Genomic DNA, 14974 nt, shown 5'->3' on the forward strand with positions numbered 1-14974 from the left:
ATTTATAGCAAATTGAAGTTTTATTTGCACACTTGAAATTTCTTCCAAATTTGGAAATGTCATGCTCATGCTTGCATGGGCGTGTACAGGCCCATGAAGCAATGCACTAAGGTCCAAATTCAACTATGCTGAAGTATCAATGAAGCTTGATTGGCAGGGTAAAGTGAAATGGTCATTTGAAGTTTTGATTTTACCAATTGATGCAGACCTGTTAACACCATGCGCAACCCTAGAAAACCTCATCCAAAATGAATGAATTAGAACTCTTTGGAAATCTTAGATCAAGAGGAACAACTCTTATGTTTAACATTTTTCTATTTGGAACTTGGATCATTCTGAATTTTGAAGTGGAAGTTTGGAAATTTCAACATGTTGAAAAAATTTCTAAGTGTCAAGTCATATACTTCAATGTTCCACCTTACTAAACTTTTTATGTGAGCTCCAAATGAGAAAAGTATCTTCATAAAAGTTGTATCTCTTTCAAATACCTTCAAAATTGTCACCAATTTGACATCATTTGGATTTAGAATAAGAGAGTTATGCATTTTTGAAGTTGAGGAAAATCACTTGTTCAATGGTATTGGTCCAAAATGACCTATAATGTACCTCATATCACATGCTCATAAAAGTTGATTTATCTCTCACACCAAACATAAAAGTTGAAGTAGACATCTTGAATTTTATTGTGCAACTTGGAAATATTTCATCTCATAAAAATTGAGCAAGTTATGGCCTTGGGAAGTTGACTTTCAAATTAGGGTTTAGACAAAATGACCTATAATGTTTCAACATAGAAAATGACTTTCCAAGAAATATTAGCTCTAGACCTCAACATGAAAGTTGTTTGGAATGTCATTTAGAGTAACTTGGATCTTGGAATCATTTTCCTATGATGAAAATTGTAGGAGATAGGGTCTAGGGAGACCCAGTTTTGATCAGATGAATTCATTTGGCCAACCACCATCAACCAACTTGCTAAATTGCAATTGTTTTGACTTTTTAGGCTCATGATAGATCATATATGCATAAGATGATGAATTTTGAAGTGTCCCTTGAGGAATTTGATCAATTGACGAGGAAGCTTGTTGAAGAAGTTACTCAGGATACCCAGACAAACTAGGGTTTCCAATGCAAACCAATTCCAAACTCTTGAAGAATATTTGATCAAAATAACATGTAAAGATCATTGGGACTCATATATGATGCTTAGAGACAATGTGGATCAATCCTTGGTTGTGCTCTTAGCAATGAGGGTCTTAAACCCTAGATGTGAACTTGATAGATCAATGGTGATCATGCCCTACCTACAAAAGAGTTAGGCAAATGCAAAAACATTGTAATACCCCAAAATTTGCCCCCCTCATTCATGCATTCATTTTTAGGTCATTTAACATTTCATATTGCATTTCATCATGTCAATCAGAATCAGATCCAAGAAGCTTGAATATCATCCAAGACACTTTGTGGGTCCTATCTGGGTGATCAGTCAACATAAGGGAATGGCTTGAGATACTTCCAACATGTTTAAATGGGGTTTATTCATCAGTCAAAACGCTAATCTTGAAAGAGCAAAAAGCAGATCCTGAGCTGTCATGCTCGCTAGGCGAGCAGCGTGGTTCACTTAGCGAAGCCGAACTGTCATGCTCGCTAGGCGAGCAAATCCTTTGCTAGGCGAAGCTCACGCGTTTTCAAAATCTAACAGAAAATCCTGGACTTGGACCTCTCTCATTTGAGCCCACAAAGCCACGAAAATCAGGTTATAAATTCATAATTTCATTGAGCCAAACCCTATTCTATTCCTATTACCCTTGGCAGAAGAGAAGAGCTAACAGAATTCAGAGCAGCCTCCAGGGACTGAAAGGAACTCATCTGCAAAGAGCCAATTCCATCTCATATAAACCCTAAGATTGCTTTGCAAACCCAACCGGGCAATTCAATTTCATTCGATCTCTCCGATCAGGTTTTCCCTATTTCCATTACTTTACGCTTTCAATTTGAAATTTCTGAATGTATGAGGCATCATGAGTGAATTTGGAAGAGTGGGTATCGTTAGGTTTCACATGAGGGTTTAGCTATGCATGAATGTGTAGAACAATGCCTTGAATGTTAGATCACCTAATTCCTGAAATCGTACTGTTATCAGAGAAAAATCCAGAACCCGCAGGCACTCGCTAGCAACTTCGCTAGGCGAGCCTGCAGCGAAGCTTCGCTAAGCGATGCAGTAGCGATCGCGACAGTAGCTTTTTTTCCGTTTGCTCTCCAATCTGTTTTGTGTTTGTTATGACATGCTTTCTATTGCATTCGTGCACTGTTCACCTGATACTGTTGTTGCTATGATTCTTCTGTTTGGTGCAACTCTTGATTGCACCCTATCTTGTTTCTCTAACCTGTTTGTTGAGTTTTTGTGAGGGCTCACATGACTCCTGAAAGGATGGCTTGCTTGGCATTCCACTTTATTTGTGGGATACCATTTGGAGATTTATTCTGATTACCTGTACTGACTTGCTTTCTTTGATGGTGCCAGCTTGAGAGATCATCGGGTTTCTTGCTTCTTTAGTTGTTATTACTTCGTATTTTTATCCTTGTGTTAGATCTCTTGATCCCTTTATCTTTCCCGCATTTTACCGCTTTCTTAGCTGGAAGACCTCAATAGGAGGCAATGTTTTCTTTTTTTTGTTTACTTTCGTGCCCAAAGACCTCCAAGAAGGGGCACCAGTGCTAAAAGACCTCCATGAAGAGGCAATTGACGGATAAAAGGGATTAGTAGTCAATCCCCCGTTATTCAGTGTGTCGTTCTTTATGCTCACACTACGTGTCGAGGCTTCAGAACAAAAGCCCAAGATCTTTTGTACGGTCAGTCAGTGGAGAGGGTTCCACCTTCCTGAATCCCCACGCTTTGTCATGAGCTCACCTTGTCCAGCGTTAAGAGCTATGAGGTCTTATCCTCATTACCCTTTTGATCTGCTCACCCTGGCGTTCAATGTCAGTGGTTAAGAGCCCATTTGATTACCTTTCCATGGCTTGTTTGTCGAGGTTGATGTGACCCCTCTTGACTAAAGCCCTACCCAGATATGTTGAGCCCCCCTGTTGGCGTGTTTACTTTATGAATGTTTGTTTTGTATGGTGTGATCGTCTCCCCATAGGATTGCTAGGCTTCGTATAGTCTCTCGTTTGCATGTCGATTAAGGTAGCACGGTTCCTTCGTCTAGGACTTCCTTTTTGCATGAGCATTCCTAAAACACAAACAAACACATTGATTTTTCTTCTCCTAAGAACACGTTAACTCCTTCTACTACAGGCGAGTAAGTCTCCCAAGGTCGAGCATCCGGTAGATTGCGTAGTAACGTCGTTCATCCAAAAAACACAACCCTTAACCCGTAGCTAGCCGAACTACGGTTTGCTCTGATTCTCATTCTAGATGAGATACGTAGGCATAAGACGCGATGTCTTAGCGAGCACACTCCTCTTTAGCCCATAGGTAGCCGAACTACGAAGACTTTGATTCTCATATTCAAATGAGATACGTATGCAGTGGATGCGACATCCGTGCGAGTCATTTTCTTTTAGTAAACAATACATTAGATAAACCCCACCCTTTAGACAAGAACGACAAGCATGGATCCCGTAGAGTACTACGGATGCGTAAGGGTGCTAATACCTTCCCTTCGCATAATCGACCCCCGAACCCATGATTTGGTTTCGAGACCTTGTCTTTTCCTTTTCTTTTTCCAGGTTTACTTCGAGCGTTTCCTTTCCCTCCTTTGGGATAAATAACGCACGGTGGCGACTCTTCTGTCATTTCCTTTTTTGTCGGTTGTTTTTTCGCAGGTTGCGACAGCTGGCGACTCTGCTGGGGACTTATTTTCCCTAGTGGGCCTTTCCTAGCGTTTGTTTGTTTATTGTCTATTGGGTGTTATATATTTATTGCTTTGCATACTTATCTGCTTGCATTGCATCCTATGTGCGCTTTACTGTCTCATGCATACTGTGCTGGTTGTGCATCTGTTTCACTGTTGGGTGGGAGTCACAAGAGGTAAAAGGCCCAATACATAGGCTATGAGTGAACTTTAGGACACCTAGGAATAGAGTGATTCATGGGAAGCGGGTGGTATGGCGCCACTTAGCGGAACATGGTATCACGAGCAATTCAGATTCTGATGGGGTATTATCGTTGCATACACCTGGTGTGCATATGATGATATTCTTGAAAGGATTGTTTATCCTGCGTTTCTCTTGACCTTACCGTGGCCTAGATTACACCCGTGAGTGGGGCGGGAATGATCATTTACAGGTACTGATGGTGACTTGTTCTGTTGGTGACCGTGTCCTGTTGGTGACTTTTGTTTGGTTCTTGTTGGTGACCGTTGGTTCTGAAGTATGGGTTCTAAGTCGATGACTGTGTTTTATGGTTCCCGGTTCCGAATTCATGCTGAAGTTCTGATCCTGTGCCTCGTGATATACAACCAACCAGCCATTGTTTCATCATTTTGCATCATAGCATGTTTATTTTCAACAAAAAAAAAAGTTAACTCGCATATGCATATCATTTTTTCAGGTTTATTCAGGAGTCTGTTCACACCGAGAGATGGCTGCCATTCCAGAGTTGAAAAGGAAGACCTGCACCTACAGCTTTTACCGGGAGCCGTTGACATCTTTGGAAGAATTGGGTAATCTCGTGACCGACCGTAATCAAAAAGTTTTTGATGATCAGTATGGGGATATCTTGGCATTGTTGAAGATGGTGGTTGATCTGGTACCTTTGCAGACTCTCTTGCAGTTCTATGATCCGGAGCTTCGTTGCTTTACTTTTCAGGACTATCAGTTAGCGCCCACTCTTGAAGAGTATTCCATCCTTATGAATGTCCGAATCAAAAATCGAGTACCTTTCCTGGATGTGCCAAAGGAGGTGGATTTCAAGGTTATCGCTAAGGCTCTTTATTTGAGCATCAAGGAAGTGAGCGACAATTGGAAACCAGACGGTGATGTTGAGGGCTTATCCTTGAAGTTCTTGATAAGGATGGCTAAGGAAGAAGCAAAGTAAGGAAATCGGGTAGCTTTCAACGCTCAGTTGGCTGTCATGATTTATGGAGTTGTCCTGTTCCCTAGTATGCCTAGTTTCGTGGACCTGGCAGCAATCACTATTTCCATTGGAGGAAACCCGGTGCCTACCTTGTTAGCCGACACCTATTATGCGATACACAGCAGACATGGTAAGTGTGGAGCTATCAGGTGTTGTCTCCCATTGCTACTCAAGTGGTTCTTGTCTTTTCTACCAACCAATGGACCGTTTGTGGATACTCAGAATACTCACAAATGGACTAAGAGGATCATGTCGCTCACATCTTATGATATCAAGTGGCAAGCTTATAGGATTAATGTGCGCAACGTCATTATGAGTTGTGGAGAGTTTCGCAATGTTCCACTCATAGGAACTAGGGGTTGCATCAACTACAACCCGGTTCTTTCTCTCCGTCAAGTGGGTTTTGTCATAAATGAAAGGCCGCAAGATGTCGAGGTAGCTGAAAGTGTGTACTTTGAGAAACGAAGCAATCCAGCAAGATTGGAGCAAATGGGAAAAGCTTGGGAGAATGTTGGTATAAAAGATGGATCTGTTTTAGGGAGGAAGTTTGCAATTGCTATGCCTGCTTACACTGAGTGGGTCAAGGAAAGAGTTGGGACTTTGTTGCTACCATATGACCGGATGGAACCATTACAGGAGCAACCGCCTTTGATCCTTTCCGAGAGTGTGCCTGCTGAGTATTACAAACAAGCCTTAATGGAGAATCGCTAGTTGAAAGAAAATGAACAAGAGATCCAAATGGAGCTTTACAAAGGAAAAGCTGATAGGCTGAATTTGGCTCATAAACTCAAAGGAGTGCAAAGTGAAAGTGCTAGTAGATCGAGAAACAAAAAGAGGTCCTATGATGAGATAGAAACAATGTTGGATGAATAACACCATGAACGCTTGATATTACAAAAAGCGGAAGCCAATTACAAAAAGAAAATACGAGACTTGGAAAGACAGCTCAAGGACAAAGATACTCAGTTGAAGAAAGAGGCAGATTTGAGGCATGCAGCAGAGAGCCAGCTCAGAGGAAGTGACATCCGTGCATCTCATTTCCTAGAGGAAGTTGTTGAACTCATGGTGCAATTGAAAGAGAAGCTCACCCCTCTACCCGAGTGTTCAGAGTGTGACCGATTGATGGATCAACACCAGTATTTGAAGACTCTCATTCCTGAAGGACGACTTCCCTAGTTTGTCTTGTTGTTATTTTGAGAATCACCTCCAGGTTTGTTGGATGGGATTCCCTGTTCTACCCTGAGGAACTGAATCTTCGCTTGAACCATGGTCGTATGAACCTTATTTCTTAGGTCTATGGAGGAGATTATTGATGTTTCACTTTTGCTTGCAGTCCAATGTATGTTGCTTCTTTGTTGTTTATGTCCCGCTTATGGGTGCAGGTTGCCATTTGTCAAAGGTGGACGAGACTCTTGAATACCTGAGAAATGATAAAAAAACATGGCATACGCATCATACACATCATACACATCATACACATCATACACATATCATTCTTGCATCATTACAGGTGTTCTTGAAAAGGATTTCTCATTCTGGTTCCCGTTTCAGGCAGAATTGTTGAATATCGTCCGCACCGTTACGCAACAAGGCAGAATCAACAGAAGATCATGGATCAATTGCAAGCAGAGCTCGCCGAGATGAAGATCCGCATGAACCAGTTTATGGATGTGGTTCAGGGGGTGGCTCAGCAAGAGCTCAGGCAGATGATGCAGAGGAATCCCGCTACTACTCAACTAGAGACGTTGACAGATCCTCCAGTTGGAGAGGTTAACGGACCCAGTGGACCGGGGCCTACCCCGATCCTACATGTCAACTCCGGTCAACAACCCACTCATGATGATCAGGACGATCAATTCCCCCTGCTTCAGGAGGACTTTGGTATGAGTCATGGTATGGACCCTATGTTTCGGAGACTGGAAGAGAGGTTGAAGGCAGTGGAAGGACAGAATCCTCTGGGAGTAGACGTTGCTGACTTGGGATTGGTCCCAGGCGTGAGGGTGCCACCGAAATTCAAGGTCTCGATATTTGACAAATACAGTGGAAACTCTTGCCCAAAGACCCATGTGCAAGCCTACTTCCGAAAAATGGTTGCATACTCTGATGACGAGAAGCTACTTGTGTACTTTTTCCAGGATAGCCTAGCTGGGGCATCCCTGGAATGGTATATGAGGTTGGACAGAGCCCACATCCGCTGTTGGAGGGATTTGGCGGAGGCTTTCGTGAGGCAGTATTAGTATAATGCAGACATGGCTCCGGACAGAACTCAACTTCAGAATTTGTCTCTTAAAAGCAATGAGTGCTTCAGGGAATACGCTCAACGCTGGAGGGAGACAGCTTCCCGTGTTCAACCTCCTATGCTGAAGAAGGAAATGGCTAACATGTTCATGAACACTCTGCCTGGACCTTACTTGGAGCGCCTGGTGGGTTGCAATGCCTCCAACTTTGCTGTTGTAGTCTCAACCGGTGAGAGGGTGGAGAATTACCTGAAGACATACAAGATCCAGAGCGGAGGTGGATCTTCATCAGGGGTGAAGAAGTCGTTCATTCAGGGACAGAAGAGGAGAGAAGGGGATGCAAGTGCCTTATCTTCTTATCAGAACAGGGGTAATCGGAGGAATGACTTTCAGAACTATCATCAACAACCGTATGTTGCGGATGTGACCATTCCAGCTGCAGCACCGCTACAACAACAACAACAACCATAGCGTCAACCAGCTCAGTACCAACAACAACAACCGGGTAACAGACCCGCCTATCAACAGAGGCAAAGGATGATGGACCGGCGTTTCGATACTCTTCCAATGTCGTACGCTCAGTTGCTTTCTAGTCTTCAACAACTACAACTTGTGCAGTTACGCACTCCGGCTCCTCCTGTTGGTAGGCTTCCGGTGGGTTACGACGCCAAAGCTAGGTGTAGCTTCCACTCTGGGGCACCTGGTCACAATATTGAGAACTGCAAAGCTTTTAAGCACGTAGTTCAGGACCTCATAGATTCAAAGGCCATCGACCTTGCACCGGCTCCGAATGTCGTCAACATGCCCATGCCCTAGCATGGTAGAGCAAATGTTAACATGGTTGAAGGAGAAGTCGAATCAGTCAAAGATGTTGGCCAGGTCTCTGCAGTCGATAACTGGGTGCGTCCGAGGATCCCGGGTGAAGTCATCAACAATTGGTCTTCTGAGGAGATTGTCCAAGTCACTCTTCTGAAAGAGTAATTTTCTTTGTTTATTCATGCATATCCAAGTCTTACGTTCCGGCCAGGGCGTAACTGTAGCACCTCAAATTTGCACCTATCATTGTACATACATTTTCATACTAGGTCATAGCATATCATAATCCATTGCATAGCATTTGCATTGTCCCCAGTTGCCTCAAGAGCAAGCAATCAAGAATTAGGTCAAAACTGATCTCCTGATCAGTCAACCAAGCAAGCAAGTGTGTTTTTCATTGAGCCAAGGCCCTAGGGTTTGTCCAACAAGTTCACATGACTTGGTGGTCTATTTGAAGTGTTCAAGTCAAGGGTTGAAGGCTCAGAGGTCATCAGTTCATACACAGACAGTCAAAAGTCAAAGACAGTCAATAGTCAGTCAAAGCAGTGGATGGTGGTCATTCTTGTGGAATTTGGGCACCATGATCAATAATCAAGAGTTCATACAACTTGGGACATCATTTGAAGGCAAGTCCTCAAGGAATTAGGGTTTGGAAGTCGTCAGTCAATGCATAATCAGTCAGAAACCCTAAAAGTCAACTGTTGGTCAACTGTCCATTTAATCAGTGATTGGATGATTGGAATTAGTTTGTGAGAGTTCATTCATGTCCAAATAGTCATCATACATCATGCCAAACACCATCATGGAAGAATTTGAAGCCAGATCAGAAATTTCCCAAAACGGAAACTGGGCCTGTAACTGAAACTTACCAGAAATGGAAAGTTTTGATCCTCAAACTTACATCATGATACAAGCCTCAAATGAATTTTTGCCCAACATGAAAGTTGAAGATCTTGTTCTCCCATTTCCAAAAAGTCCTAGAACTCTCAATTCCCATGTGTGGTTGGCAAGTTATGATCGAATCGATTTCAGAAAATCTTGAACTTCAAGAGGCCATATCTCCCAAACCATTTGGCCAATTTTGGTGGGGTTTTTTCCTACAAGTCACATTTGATCCCCTCTTTCCAAAAATATAAATTTCGTGAGCCAAAACATTGCCAATCAAAATGGCATTTTTGAACCTAGCATATGTGAAATTCAAGTTTGACCAATGGTTGACTTTTTGAATTATGCATTTTTAACACTTGGGGCCAATTGGAACTTGCTTGGAATATTATTTGCAGCATGTACAAAGGCAAATTCGTGCAAGTACCTACACCCATCACATAGCCATGCCTAATTGCTTGAAAATGGGAAGAAAAGTACAATTTGCAACCACCATATCCCACATATCCATGAGCCATGCCTTGTACCACAACATAGCAGGTTTTTCATCATTTTTCTGTCATGTTACACACTACTAGCAGCCACAAGAACAGCAACAAACCAACAGAACTCACTCTTTCACTTTTGCTCAAAAAAAACACATTTTATGCATTTTCCATTTTCTGTAAAAAAAGCTTCCAAAAGACTGAACCTGGCATTGGCTATTTCACTATCCATTCCTCATTTTGAAGAGCCTCTAACACATGACAAACCAATAGAACTTCATCCCCTAGGAAATCATTCTTGGCCATTTTTTCCAAAAGCTGTCAAAAAACTTCTGAAGGAACAAAACCCTGCCTTGCTTAAAACAATATCAAAACATCGTTTTCTGTCATGAAAAACCACTAGGAGCAGCCATCATCTTGCAGGCAAACATCATTCATTCTCTAAGAACATCACCTTGCATCTTGGCCATTTTTCCAAAGTTGTCAAAACTCCAAGAGGACCAAGCCTTGCATTGTTGTTTCACCATCCATTCATCTTGTGGAAGTGTGTTGAGCAGCTGTTTCGAGCAAAGGAGGCCAAACAACGTTTGTACCATAACTGTCCATCAACTTCGGTAAAATTTCGACCTCTTTGTTTCTTAAAATAGATACATGCTTTAGAAAGGTCTTTTTACGCTGAGCTCAACAGTGGTTGTGGTTTCAAAAATGGTTGGCTATTCTGAAAGTTATGCCATGTTTAAGTTTGATGATGAAATATGTTTGTTGCTATGTTCGTCCTTGTTGGTATGAGTTAATGAAAATGATGGTTGTATTATTGATGTATATGCTTAGATGTACGCATTGATATGTTTTTTCTTGGATTTGGAACAAAAAATTTCAACCTGGGTTTGATGAATATGCTGCTACTGTAAGTATCTTTTTCTGCTGCCACATGATACTGGGCGTCGACGCATGCAGTCGGCGCGTGCCCCACGGGTCAGCGTGCGCTGACCCTATGGTCGACCGTTCGCACTCCACGGGTCAGCGTGCGCTGACCCTACGGTCGACCGTTCGCGCGCAGAGTAAAAGGCCTGGAGCGAGGGGGATTCGAACCCCAGACCTTTGCTTCAAATACCAAGTGTTTTACCACTGGGGCGCAATGCCAATTCATTTATTTAACGCCTTCTATGAAATATATATTAAAAGGGAGCGCTGACCTCCCCATTTAAATGAAACGCTGAGTTTCAACACTCAGCAAGGGGCGTTTTGGTCTTTTCGCATTTCATTACATATTTATTCCAATTAAAATCAATTCATCTCAATGTTTATTTCGCTTTGTGACACCAACTTACAAAAATCATTGCGCCTCCAATTTTAGTCCAAAAATCATGGGAATTTTTGCATTGTTTTCCTCATGACCTCTAGTATTTTATCATATTTTTTCCAGATTTTTTTGATCAATGGTTTTTAAATGGTGCTAGGGTTTGTGACATGTGACCAAATATTATACACTTTGCCAAAACATTTGTGAAATGATGAGAATGTATCCAATGGCTCCCAAATTTTTTGTGCTTAAACTAGACACACTCATGGTGATTTTGGTGTAGAGGTTGTGAATTTATCATTGCTGGTTTGTGAGTTATGAATTTTTTAATTAGGGTGTGACAATTTGTGTCACACCATTGATGCCCAACTTCATGATTTTCATTACCACGCTTCTTGACCTCCAATTGATCTGATTTTTTGCATGAACCTACTCTTGTATGTCTAGTTTACATGTGAATTTTCTTGGAATTATTTGTGGCATTTCCTAATTGTTTGAGATTTTCTCCCCTGCTTAGTCAAAATGTTGACCTTGTGTGACACATGTTCCCATTTCATTTGTGAAATTCTCATACTTTATTAGATGGACATGAAATTTTGCATGAGATAACTAAACATCCTCATCTTTACCATGGTTTTGATTCCATTCATTTATCATACACCATTCTTGACTTATGATTTTTCTAAGTTGATGCATGTTTGGTTGACTTCATTGAGCATGCTCAAATTGCTTTGACTTTCTGATTTTCATTGACTGCCTTCCGCTTGTCCAAATGAGATGAAATTTGATATGCTTACCATGCTGCGGATTGTGATTGACCATGATTTATTTGGTGATTTTTGGAAATGTTTGAGTTGACTTTTGAGTTAAGTCTTGCTGTTGACTCCTATGAGCTTCTGTTTGCTATACTTTGACCTAAATTGTTCATGAAATGATGATAGTGATTGATATGCATGTGAACCCAATTGGTTTTGTTTCCTAATTGTTTGAACATGATTTTGGATACTTTCCCTTTGCTGTTTTGACTTTCTCATTCACTTTTGACCCTAGGCTTGTCCTAGTGGTCCTGTTACTCACCTTTGAGCTTGTGTTTTCAGGTTGACCATCAAATGGCCATTAAGACCAATTCTTTTGATTGAGCTTACTCAAGTATCATTTTCTAACCTCTTTGTTTTGTAGGTGGCTTGGCTCACATGCCTTAAGCCTTGTGCCTTGCACATCCATGTGCCTCCAATTAACTATTGGTGTCTGTTTCTGTTTGTTTTGTTTGAAGTTGCATACTAACATCTGTTTGACTGTTTCAGGTGCTTTAGTTGCTTAGTTCCTTGTGAACTTTTTGCTTTGCTTTGCTTGTATAAGCAATTTGCATTGAGGTATGTCTCTTTGTCTTCATGTAGTCTGGAAGACCTGGCCTGTTACTTGGCCAGGCAACTGTCTGAAGTCCTCCTTAAGAGGCAATGTTTGTGGATGTTTACTTTTGTCCTTGCATAGAGTCAAAGTCCTCCTAAGCGAAGAGGCAATTGGTGGAAGGTAGGGATATGCAATCTATCCCCCACTATTCAGTGTGTCATCTGCTTTGCTCACACCACTGTGTTGATGCATTGCAGATACAAACCCAAGATCTTGTGCAATTGCACAGTTGAGTCAGTTTTAAATGTGTAGAAGGGTTCCCACTTTCTGAACCCACACATTCTTGTCTTGAGCTCTCCCTGGCCAGGGATAAGAGCTGTGAGGTCTCATCCTCACTTCACCTTTCATCTGCTTCACCTTAGCCCCTCAATGGCAAGGTTAAGAGCACCTTTTACCCTATTCCAGTTGGCCCTAGTGCCTAACCCTTGATGTTTGAGCCCCCTTGTTGGTGTGTTTATTTCATGTTGTATGTGCTTCCTGTGATTGCCTGTTTGCTTTGCCTCTTTAGGTTTAGCTTAGACTTGCCCTTGTGCAAGATAGGTTGTGCTTGACTTGCCCTTGTGCAAAGTCAAGTCTGTGGGGCTTACTTCCTGTGTGAGCCATGTTTAGAGTTGTTTAGCCGAACTACGGCAACTCTGATTCTCATGTTCAGATGAGATACGTAGGCACTAGACGCGATGTCTTGTCGAGTTTGACTAACCACTAACACTAATTCTTTTCTCTCACCCCTGTTGTGATTGAGATACCCCCTTTCTCTTGCCCTAGTTGCAAGTGAGACCTTGCTTTTTCCCGTGTCTGTCCAGGATAGGTTGGCCCTCGTGCCATTTAGCTAGAAACCATAACTTAGGGTTGATTTTGCATGACAACATCTAGGCTCGAGTCGTAGTCTCCCTAGAGTTGTGTCTCCCTCTGTTATCTGGTTAGGCTAGTCCTTTATCCCTGCGTAGGGGAACTACATCGCCCTGATCTTCATACCAGATGAAGTATGTAGGCAGGAGATTGAGCTGATCTCTCCGGGCGCCTTTTCTTTTCTTTTGTGTGTGTTTGACAGTTATAGGCTCGAGTCCCCGACTCCCTATTAACCTGTTGTGTTGTTGTGTGCTTGGAAGCTGATGTAAGTCCATCGAGTGGCATTTGGGTTCCAGTGTGTGTGTGTTTAGGTTCGGATGCTGATATAAGTCCAGTGATTGGCATTCAGGCTCCACGTTTGCCTTTGCCTGTGTTTGTTTGCGCGCGTGTTAGCCGAGCTACGAATGCTCTGATTCTTCTTTCGTCCGAGAAGATACGTATGCATAGGATGCGATATCCTAGCGAGCATGTGTCGTTTCCCCAGTCCGAACTACTTCGACTCTGATGTCTATGCCTGATAGACTAAGTAGGCCCAGGATGCGACATCCTGCCGAGTTCAGTTTCAGTCAGTCTCCTTCGTTTCTTTCAGCCAGTGTGTGTAGATGTTTATGAGCAGTGTTTTAGCAACCATTTATCCTTCCTTTTGTGCGTGGATCCCGTCGAGTACGACGGATGCGTAGGGGTGCTAATACCTTCCCTTCGCATAACCGACTCCCGAACCCATACTCTTTGGTCGCGAGACCATGCTTTTTTCCCAGGTTTACTCTGAGCGTTTCCTTTCCCTCTTTTGGGATAAATAACGCACGGTGGCGGCTCTGTTGTTCTTCTTTTCCCGCCGGTTTTTCGCGCGATGCGACAGCTGGCGACTCTGCTGGGGAATAATAGAGAAGTTGACCTATGCTGGTCCATCTTCCCTGAGCGAGTCTCTCCTAGCGCTCTTTAGGTTAGGGTTTTGGTTGCTTTATGCTGTGTTTATTTACTGCATTCATTATTTACTGTTTGCATTCATTGTCTATTGCTTGCATTTATGTTTGCATTAATGTTTGCATTTATTCATCTGTTCACCTGGCTGGTTGTTTGTTTCTCTCTGTGTGGGGGGAAGAGTCAGTTGAGGTAAAAGGTCCAATACCCAGACCATGAGTGCAATCTAGGATACCTAGGAATAGAGTGATTCATGGGAAGCGGGTGGTATGGCGCCACTTAGCGGAGCATTGGTATCACGAGCAGTTCAGACCCTGGTGGGATGCTGTCGTTACATACTTCGGGTGTGTATATGACAGTATTCTGCGAAAGGTTATTTATGCTGCGTTTCTCTCAAGCTTTACCCTGGCCTAGACTACACCCGTGAGTGGGGAAGGGTTATTCATTATTACAGGTACCGTTGGTGACTCGGTTCTGTTGGTGACTTGGTTCTGATGGTGACTTTGTGTTCAGACAGTGTTCAGTTGACCTTAAGTTGGATTTATGTTCTGATTTTGACTGAAGCTTCGACCTAGTGATCAGAGATTGCACAAACAGCCAGCCATGTCTGCATCATTTGCATCATAGCATATTTATTTTTCAAAAGAAACGCAATAAAAAAAAAGATACAAAAAAAAAAAGAAAAAAAAGGGAAAAAAAAAGAAGAAAAGAAAAAAAACTAATCCCTGCATGCATATCATTTCTCAGGTACATTCCGGAGCTTGTTCACTGATAGAGATGGCAACAGTCCCAGAGTTGAAGCGGAAGACTTGTTCCTACAGCTTTCACCGTGAGCCTTTGACGTCTCTGATTGAGTTGAGTAACCTTATGACCAGTGGTAACCAGAAGGGGTTTGTTGACCAGTATGGAGATATTCTGACACTGTTGAAGATGGTAGTCGATCCGGTGCCGTTGCAGACTCTTCTACAGTTCTACGACCCAGAGCTTA

The sequence above is a fragment of the Lathyrus oleraceus genome, chromosome 5 (assembly GCF_024323335.1).
Source record: "Lathyrus oleraceus cultivar Zhongwan6 chromosome 5, CAAS_Psat_ZW6_1.0, whole genome shotgun sequence".
Taxonomy (NCBI): domain Eukaryota; kingdom Viridiplantae; phylum Streptophyta; class Magnoliopsida; order Fabales; family Fabaceae; genus Lathyrus; species Lathyrus oleraceus.